This window comes from Chaetodon auriga, chromosome 20 (genome assembly GCF_051107435.1).
Source record: "Chaetodon auriga isolate fChaAug3 chromosome 20, fChaAug3.hap1, whole genome shotgun sequence".
Classification (NCBI taxonomy): Eukaryota; Metazoa; Chordata; class Actinopteri; order Chaetodontiformes; family Chaetodontidae; genus Chaetodon; species Chaetodon auriga.
The window spans coordinates 20,286,122-20,297,617 of record NC_135093.1 but is presented as its reverse complement, the minus strand read 5'-3'; the positions used below and the strand labels follow the sequence as shown (position 1 = coordinate 20,297,617).

Below are 11,496 nucleotides of genomic sequence, written 5' to 3'. Positions count from 1 at the left end.
ACCTTCATTGCCAGACTGCAGCAAGTCTTCATCTGGTGGGTTGTGGTTTCTTTTTGATGTGTTGGTTCGTCTCTTACCCCGTGTGAATGGCATGACTACATGTAAAAGAAAGAAAGAAAAAAAAATAAAGACTAACATTGTGTTAGTGTCCTTTAGCACATGGACTGTAGCTAATGTTTAGCAAAATAACTTAACACTAGAACCACCCCCAAGGGAGCATTTTTACCCCCCTGGCATTTTCAAATGCACGTAATTCTGTGAAAATAAATTCCTGACATCTGTCAGTTCATGACTTTACCTAATATTGATTTATTAATCATGTAGTGAATTATCAGGAGTGTGAGATATAAAGAAAGAAAAATATGACCATTCATACCTAGAACCGCAGAGGGGTCATTTTTACCCCCATAGAAATAGCTGTATGGCTGAACTCTAGATTGGCGCCATGCCAGGTTGCTTAGCAACGCCTATTGTTTACTCAAGACGTTTCATTCATTAGGAGACAGCACAGCAGCCTTTGCTTGCTATTAAGCTATATCTAGCTCACCAAAAGACAGAAAAAAACAAGAAACAGGCCATATAAAAAGAAGTGGAAGTGTCAGAGACTCTGACAGCTTCAGGACCTCAGTGAGGATGGAAAATCTGATGAGGGAGAAATATCACTGTGACTGACCCCTCATTTCCACCTGATCAATCGTCTTCAACTGATAAAAGAGTAAATATCATAAACACGAATGATTTTGTGTGCTGGCTCTATGAAATAGCATCTCAGGCTGCAGAGTTGCTATGGCTCCAACACTGTACAGCGGGTTTCCTTGGCAGTGTGGGATGGAGAGAAATAATCCGCTCAGCACGTGGCTGCTAAAAAAAAAAAAGTCCCAAATTAAACTGTAACGTCAAAACACATTAGCATAGTTCAAAAAGCGACCCTGCTACATCTTAAGAAAGATTGTACATTGGCTGGCGTTGGTACACAGGGGCTTGTCTGTTAAATGATTACAACAAAAAAAATATATGCACAACAGAATATTAACTTATATGCATCCCAAAGCCATGGAGAGAATCCATCGCTCTGGTTAAGTTTGTTCCCTGTTGCGTTACGTTGTTGCTGAGTTTTGGTAGTCAAAATGCAGTAGGCTACAACGAAGGAATAACGTTATGCATCAAAATTTTCACAAAACAGTTCACTGTATCTTGCACAATCAACATACCTTAGCAAAATGCTCCTTGAAGGGCGCGTTATTCACTCCCCGCCGTCTTCTTTTCTCATCAAATTTGACAGAGCAGCACCACAGGTCTGACGCATCTTCCGGTCTACACGGAGATCGCCAGCAAGTAAAAGACATTTCTTTTTAACAATCTACGTACATGTGACAGTACAAATTACATGTGAATGAATGGACTTGAAAATGTTAAATAAATGTTACGTAATGAAAGTGACTTATGAAAGACTGGTGCTTTGGCGCACTCGTACAGTTTTTTTTTTTTTCACAAGCGACACTCTTATTGTGAAGTATTTCCGTTGTTGTACTCGGTGCATTGGTGTTGATTTTATTAAAGTGAAAAGGTCGGGAAATTCAACAGGAACTGAGGACTGAAGAAGAGGAGAACGTTGCTGATATCTATGGGGAGTTTCGAACCTGGTAAAAGTAGGTTGAAACTATTAAATCAATATATAAAGACAACACGATGATATTACAAATACATTTAATGTTACATCCGTTATATTTTGAATTGTTTTTTTTTTTCTTTCCAGTAAAATGACACTGACAAGAAAATTACTGCAGAAGACAGCACAAGGTGGTAAAAACCTGATAAGATGGCTTCAGAAGAACAGGCTGTTGGCAAGAAAAAAGCGATGCCCTGTCTGCAACAGCAGAATGAAACTGAAAAGAACAGACACAACAAAAGATGGATATAGGTGGTAAGGTCGACGCATCATTGCTACACACACTCATATAAGTGTACCATTACATTGCTGTATTTTTAGCCTTCTTAAAATTGATCAGGTTTCAAAAGAAAATAAGCATTTTGTCATTCAGAATATTGAAATACCAACCAGACCTAAGTGGGATTATTGATATATATCTGTCTGTGTTTTTTGGTCTATACTTAGGGTTAGTGGTTGAGGGTAATTACATGTAGAATGGCATTCAAGCATATTTTGTCTGCACAGTCTCTTGACTAGAGTGGTGACTACAAGTCACCCACTTGAGATGTGCTGTAATCAATGGATATGCAACCACGGACGTAATATGACAACTGTGCCCAATACTACACTTTTGGTGCAAGAAATGTTAGAAACAAGTAAAAATGCTTTGCAATATTATTTATTGGTGAAAATGACTCTCTCCACACAAATATTTTCAGTGCACACACATGTATTTGGCATTTCATATAATATTAATAAATAAAATATATAAAAATACATATATTTGTGGATTCTTATTGCATATATTTAAAACAATAAATATTTGTGTGTGCATCAGAAATACATTTGTGAAACTTTTTTTGTTATTTGTGGATTTTTTTTACATTTATATTAAATATCAAATATATGTGTGTGCACTGAAAATATTTGTGTGGAGAGAGTCATTTATATATAAATCTTAACATGTATTTGTGAATCCTTTTGTGTGCATTTATTAATATTGAGACTAATCTAACTCCATATAAAACTACACTAAATCCTTCAAACGTATCATGTTGAAGCATAAAACCAAAATAATGAAACAAGTCACTTCAAAGACTTTTAGAGGTCACTATGAATGAACAATAGTGTTTCGCCTTCAAAAACACATAAGAAACATAGTAAATTTAATTTATCAAGTCAACACATTAAATTAATGCTTATTTCTCTGTGCCATCTGCAAATTTTGTTACAGGATCTGTAGAAAGACAGCCCATAAGAGCAGGGGCATCACAAGGTCCATCAGGGAGGGCTCCATATTCTCTGGGTCACACATTCCGTTGCCAAGTTGGCTGACAATCATGCACAGGTCAGGGTCCTTCTCCGTGTCTGTCTCTCAGTGTATTTTTTTTTATGCTGTACGAATGTGGCCTATTATTGCTGACCTGTTAAGACCAGATTAGCATGTTTTATGTAAAAATCTAATTAGATTCTTCATTGTTGTTTTGTGATTATAATCAGGCTGATCAGTTGCTAATATACTTTTTTTTGTCTTAGTTTGTCACAGGGTTTGCGAAAGCGGCAAATCGACCTGATAGAGGATGGAGTATGTGGGAGCAGCAAGTCACTGACTCGGGTGACAACACTCTTACGAAAAATATGCGTTAAAGCTGTCAGGCGACTGGAGAGAAGACGAGGAATGCGCATTGGAGGGAGGAGAGCTTTTGTCGCAATTGATGAGAGCAAATTCAGACACAAAAGAAAGGTACTCTTTGTTTTAGTAAAATTGTAATTTATGCTTTGAATAGTAGATTACATGTGAATTACCATGGCAATATAAATACCTATCATCAGTCATTGGTATTGAGATATAAAAATTTCATACTGTTTCATCTCTAGTATGTACCATGACCATGAGGGTGAATCTAACATGCATCATCATCCAACATCAAATGATACATTGCCGGTGGAATACCTTTATATATGACATGCTTATTTTTCAGTACGGACGTGGACGACGAGGACACACCTGGCAAAGGCGCTCATGGGTCTTTGGCATGCTGGAGGTGAAGAGGTCCAGACGACGTCCCATCTTGAAATTGGTGAAAAATCGGTCAAGAGGGCGATTACTGCCAATAATACAAAGGTATATTAGACCGGGCACTGAGGTGATCAGTGATTGCTGGAGGGCCTACAATAGTTTGTCCAATCGAGGGTACATTCACTATCAGGTGAATCACCAAAGATATTTTGTCCACCCTGGGACTGGTGCGCATACGCAACACATTGAACGGGCATGGCGAAATTATAAAGAGGACATCTACAGATACCGGGGCAACTTTTCAGAGGAGGCTTTGAGGATGAACCTAAGGTTCATTGAATGGAATCACTGGCTTGGAAAAAAACACAAAGAGGGCATTCTTGGACGCTTGTTTGAAGATATCCAAGCATGTTACAAAGTATAACAAACATACATAATGTTTCAGCGTTTTTTCAGACTATTATGGTCTGTGTTTTTAGTTCCTGTTTTATTTTGAAGTTCTGTGCCCTGTTTTCCTGTGTCATGGTCTGTGTCTTTTGGTCCGTCTCAAGTTCCTGTTTTATTTTGAAGTTTCGTGTCCTGGCTTCCTCTGTGCTCCCTGCTCGTGATGAAATAAAAAATGATCATGTATTACATAGTAATATATCTGAGCCTACATGGTACACGTTTGTGTTTATTTACCAGTGAGGTGAGTTATCTATTACAAATTATATGTGTAAGAACATGGTAATTACATGGAAACAAACAAGGCTTTCTTTTACAGTACAGTTTTAGTTTACTTACCAGGTAAATGATTGTGTATTACATAGTAATATATCTGAACCCACATGGTACAAGTTTGTGTTGATTCAATGGCAAAGGGAAAGTATCTACAATCTTAAGTATAATTTACCTAGTATACCGAGTATTTCAGCCGTAGATTTGCTGTTTTTACCCACTTATTACCAGTAGTGATTACCAATAATGCTTTATAATTTAGTGGGTAAATACCCAGTACTTTGCCCATAGTTTCATTGTACTTACCTTCTTATTAGAGTGGTTAATACCTAGTAATATCTTTTTGTTACCATATATTCACTGGGTAAGTAGCTAGTAATTAGGGGACTGTAGCTACCTGCTTATTACCAGCTTATAACCCAATAACACACTAAAATGTACCAAACAGTTACGAGGTAAATACCCAGCAATTTGTCCATAGTTTCATTGTACTTACCTTCTTGTTACCAGTTGTAATTACCTGGTAACATGTTTTTGTTACCATCTAATTACTGGGTAAATACCCAGTAATTACTGTACCGTAAAAGAAAGGGTTACCATTTTTTCTCGTTAATAATGAGTTTAATCTCGTTAATAATGACTTTTTTCTCGTTAATAATGAGTTTAATCTCGTAAATAATGACTTTTTTCTCGTTAATAATGACTTTTTTCTCGTTAATAATGAGTTTAATCTTGTTAATAATGACTTTTTTCTCGTTAATAATGACTTTTTTCTCGTTAATAATGACTTTAATCTCGTAAATAATTTTTTTTTTTCCCTTAATGTGGCCCTAATCCTCCGTCGTAATTTACAGCACACTGCATGCCAGAATTGATAAAATTTAGTATAATGACTGTAAGTAGGTTGCATTAGCAGGCAGAGTGGTGGGCAACCTTTTGGGGATCTACTATGCCCTTTTCTGTGGCTATACAGATCTATTATTGCAAGAGTGAAAATCACCACCACTACTAAGGCTGAGTAATTACAGGTGATAATGGAGACATGGTATGGTCGATATTTAACATCCTTCTTTTAAATTAAGGCATGAGTGCTGCATTTGTTTGATAATCATAGGTCATCCTTGCTGGGTGACATCCTGGTTGCATCAAGTAATTATTATTAAATGTGGCAACTAATTGGTTTTGAAATTTAAGACCGATGTCCTTTTCTGGGTTGTTCAGATCATCCAGAGATCTATTCAGATCTAGTAGTAGATCAAAAAGACATGGTTGCCCACCTCCGGTCTACCACACATCGCACAAATTTTATTTTACCAGAACTTGTCTTTCATCATTTTGCTGAATCCTCTCCTCAGCGGCATCCAGCTCCTCCAGAGTGTCCATTCTATTCAGCTGGTAGGCTGACGCAATGGGGTCAGCCCCCCCAATACGCTTCACCTCCTGCATAAGTTCAACTAATTTTTTGAGGACACATTAGGGATGGGTACCTTTCACATCTGAATCGATACGATACCAATACTCGGTACCTGTGAATCGATACCGGTATTTTTCGGTACCTGTTTTCGATACTTTTTTTGGGGGGGATATGTGTTTGGTAATTAAAGTTATTTTGTATATTTAAAAAATAGTCAAAACTTCGGAATTTTGAACATTTATTCAATAACATCAAGTGAAATAACTCCAACATAGAACTTGAGAAAAATGTGTGTGGGGATAAAGTAAATAACTTAAAAATAAATAGATTCAAAATAAATAACTGTATAAAATGTTTCACATTTGCAGCCTGTACTAGGCGGATTTCTTTCAAAATAATGATGCTGCTGAGCTAATTGAAGCTGCGTCGTCGTCTGCCTTTTTAAAAGGGGCGGTTGTTCTCCTTCCTCGAAGCTGGCTGCAAGTGTCGAGCCGCTGGCTGCAGCAGGCTTGCTGGCGGTAACGTTTAATGCTGGCGCCGGGCGAGTAGCTGTGGTAACGTTAGCCTGTGTTTTTAAACTGTCAAAAATCGTGCACTCCTCCGCCTTGAGGAATATTTGGTGTTTAACCAAGTGCTTCCTCAAGTTGGACGTCTTTCCTTTGCTGGCTTTGCACTTCGCATCACAATTGTTGCACCGCGCGTTGTCGGCATCCAGCTTGGTAAAATGAAGCCAGACTTCGGAGCGCTTGCGGTCCACTGACGTAACCGCGTCACCGAGTCCTCCGCTCTCGCCGACGCATAACGTCAAGGTGCGTACAGGGTAAAAAAAAAAAAAAAAAAAAAAAGGTGCGTTCAGGTACCGAAATGTGGTGCCGACGGATTTCCCGTGAATCGATACTCGGTACTTCAGCGGGAATTCGGTCGGTACCAAAAAAGTACCGAAATTCGGTACCCATCCCTAGGACACATTTCTGGAACTCTAAAATAGAAAAATGACATTTGAAAAAGAATGTTATTTCCATTTGACAATTACTTTATCCTCAACTTTGTAAACTGCATTAATTTTATTTTGAACACAAACATCTATGAAGCCTGCAATTCAATCAGTCCACATTTCATGTCTGTCACTTTAAAAACAGTGAGCACTGGCAGTTTGTTTAAACACGCTGTATTAAGACTGTACGAACACAAACACATACATGCAGGGATCTATTGCGCTTTCTACATGTTCTTATATTACTTGAACCACTTTAGATATGACATGATGTCACTTGCACTAAATGAAGCAAACCTTTATATGCACATGCCCCAAGGCCTCAACACAGTTCTGCGCATTGCTACTTACTGTAACACTACTTATGTATGTGCTTTTATTGGATGTTGTTTTTGATCTGTAAAGAAAATAATGCAAACTCAAAATAACCCAGTATAGTCTGCATGCACTTTACAGAAGAAAGGTGAAATAATGGCTTAAACAAAACATGCAAGTTAACATAAAATAAGTTCATGCAATAGCACAAATAGTGTGACTCTCAGCTACTTTGTCCCTAACATTTGGCCATGAATTAGGAAAGGTTGGGAAGAACTGGTCTAGGGAAAGCTTGCAGGAATGGATTTCAATCCAGGTGTGACTGACCATTATGACTACTGAGGTCAGACACACCTGGATAAATCAGTTTGTCCAATAATGTAAGACAGAAAACAAACAAGAAGCCTTAAATTCAGGAAGTAGTGGAGCTGTGCATAGAGTCCATTATAGACAAATTACTTAATGGCTGTGGACATTGGGAATGGCTCCGAAGGGGTCCTTGATGTCTGAGGCAGCTCTACATTTATACAGAGTGTAATAACAAATTCAGGTAAGATAATATTGCTCTGTTTGCTAATAGGATTGAAAATAATATGCCCACACATAGATTTTATGTTGACATTATAACTGAGCAATCTTACCCTGTCTAGATCTGGAATGACGACTCTCACTCCCGTGAGAGGAGGTCGACTTCTCTCTGCTAGATCTGGATTTCTCTGTAACACCCAGGGAACACATGTGACAGAAAGACAGGAAGATGCTCAGAAGATGAGGAGAAAAGGTTAAAAACTGACACTACACATTACATCAAAACCAATTTTGTAACATTAGGCACTGACATTATAACTGAGCAATCTTACCCTGTCTAGATCTGGAATGACGACTCTCACTCCCGTGAGAGGTGTTTGACTTCTCTCTGCTAGATCTGGATTTCTCTGTAACACCCAGGGAACACATGTGACAGAAATACAGGAAGATGCTCAGAAGATGAGGAGAAAAGGTTAAAAACTGACACTACACATTACATCAAAACCAATTTTGTAACATTAGGCACTGACATTATAACTGAGCAATCTTACCCTGTCCAGATCTTGAATGAAGTCTCTCACCCCCGTGATGGGACTTGGAGTTTTTTTTCTTTGATCTGGATTTCCCTGTAACACCCAGAGAATGTCATGTGATAAAGGGAAAGGAAGATGCTTAGAATGCTCAGATCACTCTTGTTATTGGACAACATTCCCACAAAAGCAACACATTAGGTGTTTACACTATGTTCCTGCGGAAGAGCTGGAGGAAGTGTTTGGGGAGAGGGAAGTTTGGGCGTCCCTGCTCAGGCTGCTGCCCCCGTGACCCGGCCCTGATGACAGAGGAAGAAAATGGATAGATTGATGGATGGATATATTACCTTGTTTGGGAGTTGAACTTGCAAGAAGACATGGTATCACGGGTGATAAAGAAGAGACGTGCCCTCTGTCTCCTACTGCACCAACAGCAGCACATGTGGGACATGAGGACAGAAACATGCTGCATGCTAAATATGCACAGAATGTATATAGAAAACATATGCATCTATTAAATAAAATCATAACACAGTTAATAAATAATCTCTCGAATGCTGCGCTCTGATTGGTCAATTGCTGCATTCTGCGGTCAGTTATTTCTGTATAATTGACTGATGTCAATTACCGTTGTCAAGGCCGTTGCTAGGGACACTGCTCTGATTAGTGGAGCACAGAAAAGAGAAACTATGTGGGATATTTACCTTATACATCATTTTTACCATTATTAAACGGCTTTGGGGTTCGGACCAATTGGGATGTTAAGATAACGATTTGTAACTTGTTACAGAGAGAGTGGAGGCTCCTTCCACCTACTGGCTGGAAACCCAACCTGCTGATCAGAGCCTAAGACCCGGTGTCACAGCTGCTCGTCTCAGTGGCAGCTCCGCGACACAGTCGCAACCCTTAATCTCTTGTTCATGTCGTATTTTTAAGTCGTATTATGATCAACATGTAACCCACATGGTTACTAAACCAATATTTGTGATTTAAATGTAGTACCTCAGTTTCACCACTTGGTGACGCACCACCCCTATGCGTAACGTCAGACGCATTGAACGTAATCTCGGTCTCACCTGTGCGTAGTCACAGTCTGCACCGAGCGCCATCTTAGTCAGAGCTGAGCCACTGAGCAGAGCACTCGCACATGGAACGAGCTGACGAACTGGGGAAAAATCGTGTGAGTGTGCGTGAGCGAGAGCGGAGCCGAGTTTCATCGTGTAAGCCTCTGAGAACTCTGACTGGTTTTCCTTTTGGGTTTTGTTGATGGATTAGGACTTCATTCCAATTCCGGACCCAGGAGGTTCGGTGGCGAGCCATAAGGACGAGCGATTCAGACGGAACGGTGCACGGTCTGGCCAGCTGTGGGATCCACTCCGAGGAGCTTCTGACATCAACTCACTTCACTTGTGATACAGATAAGAACATAACACAAAAATCTACCCGGGTAGTAACCTTATGGACTGAACATTGAACATTACACACACAGAACACGATCGGAAACTGAACCGAACTCTAACCTTCTACAAAGAAGGAAGGACGTTTTCTTTTGAACTTTTTTATTGTTTTTTTATTTTATTTTATTATTTTTCTACCATTTTGGAAGAGCTCTATTTTTCGGTATATTTTATTTTCATTCACAAAATAATTACTGTTGTGGCAATAAATTGTCAACTGTTAACCTCATGGAATCGTACTCGTCTAACTATTACCAGCTCTCCGAACCTAGCAAGAATGTTAGTGTCATTTGTTGTTGCTAATCAGACTACAGGCGCTACAAACATTATGTTTCAAATTAATTATTTCACTCGTAAGCTATGTAATAGGCGGGATAATGTATAGTTGGTCGATTGTTATGGAGAAATAAACCCCCTCAGGATGAATGAAACCCCTCTGTTTCGTGTCCGGGTTCCATACATCCTGTTGGGGTTTATTTCTCCATAACAACCTCCGAACTATACTTTATCCCTTACGTATACAAGTCTGTATGATCATCTTACCATGTCTGGGAGATGAATTAGCAGATGAACCCGCAGATGAGGGACTCTGAGAAGTGGAGTAGACTATATCACTCCCATGGTGGGATTGCTGCCCTACAACACCAACAAGAGCAGATGTGGAACAGGAAAACAGGAACACACTTAAATTGATTAACTGAACTGAGATTTCGAAAAAAAAAAAAAAAAAAAGTTCCTTCTTAACAATAAGGAGTCTTCAAATGTCACAAAAAAAGGACTCAGGGGAAAATGGCAGGTAACACACAGGTGACCCCAACAGGGCTGGGACAACAGATAAGCCAACAAAGGACAATGGACACTGGAATGGAGAGTGATAAATGATTGCTTGCTATACAACATATCTTACCATGAGTACTGGAATTTTCAGCTCTATTGTCACTTGAGCCACATGGATCGGCCAACTCATCCATAGAGGATCCTGTAATCAAGTTTCAAATACCATGTATGAAACTTATATTTGACACCAATTCAGATAACGTGAATTGTATCCAAGCTTTAAATTAAGGTAATATACTGGTATGTGCAGTGCGATAATGCAATATAAAATTATCTGTTGTCCATCCCAACAATATCATGCCAAAAGTATGACACTTCTGTTGAACCCTGGCTTATTAGGCCCACTCAACTTACCTCCATCAGTGATGTCATCAATATTGGCATGAGCCTTCTTATTAATTTCCGGAGGCTTTGGATAAGCCTCCAGACTGGATTTTTTACCTAGGTATAATATACAATAAAGATTCATACATCATCATGCACTAATTATGTTGTAAAAAACTGTATATTTGAAAAAGCCTTTCAAAATCTGTAAAAGAGTAAAACAATATATTCATACTCACTTGATGGCTTTGTTGATTTCACCTCATCATCTTCTGACAAAAATCCTGAAATCATTAGATAATTAAGTACTTTTACAAGTAAAACATGAATGACATTTTTAAAGTTGGGAGCATTTATTCAATTACCTTCAATATAATCCTGAAATTTTCTTTTCTTCACCAGCCTCTTGGTTGTCACTTCTGGGACGGTGGTTTCGTTATCCGTTTGGGCAGAAGTGTAATCATATGTTTCACACTCTTTCTCATTTTCTAGAAAAGGTGTCATCCAAAAAAGATTCACATTAATAGAAGTACGATTGTACTGTCTCTGACGCTAAATGACAAGTCAAATGCCAAAACAAACATGGAATTGTCTGCTTCATTATTTTTCAAAGCACTTGTTTTTACTTTTTAAAAATATAGAAATGACATACCTGACGTCATCTTAATTTTCACAAGTGTGAAAGCCTCCCAGTCCTCTTCTGGGTCCA

General features: G+C 38.8%; 1 protein-coding gene across 1 annotated transcript in view; it reads right to left on the bottom strand.

Annotated features, from left to right (window-relative positions):
• The window catches only part of rfng (RFNG O-fucosylpeptide 3-beta-N-acetylglucosaminyltransferase), a 45,623-nt gene extending 44,328 nt beyond the window's left edge, over nt 1–1,295 (bottom strand). Inside the window, exons 1-2 of the mRNA XM_076760456.1 lie at nt 1,212–1,295; nt 3–95 (exon numbers count right to left, since the gene is read on the bottom strand). The gene's annotated coding sequence lies outside the window, so the exon portion shown is untranslated. The remainder of the gene's footprint in view (nt 1–2; nt 96–1,211) is intronic.
• Nucleotides 1,296–11,496: the final 10,201 nt, after the last annotated feature.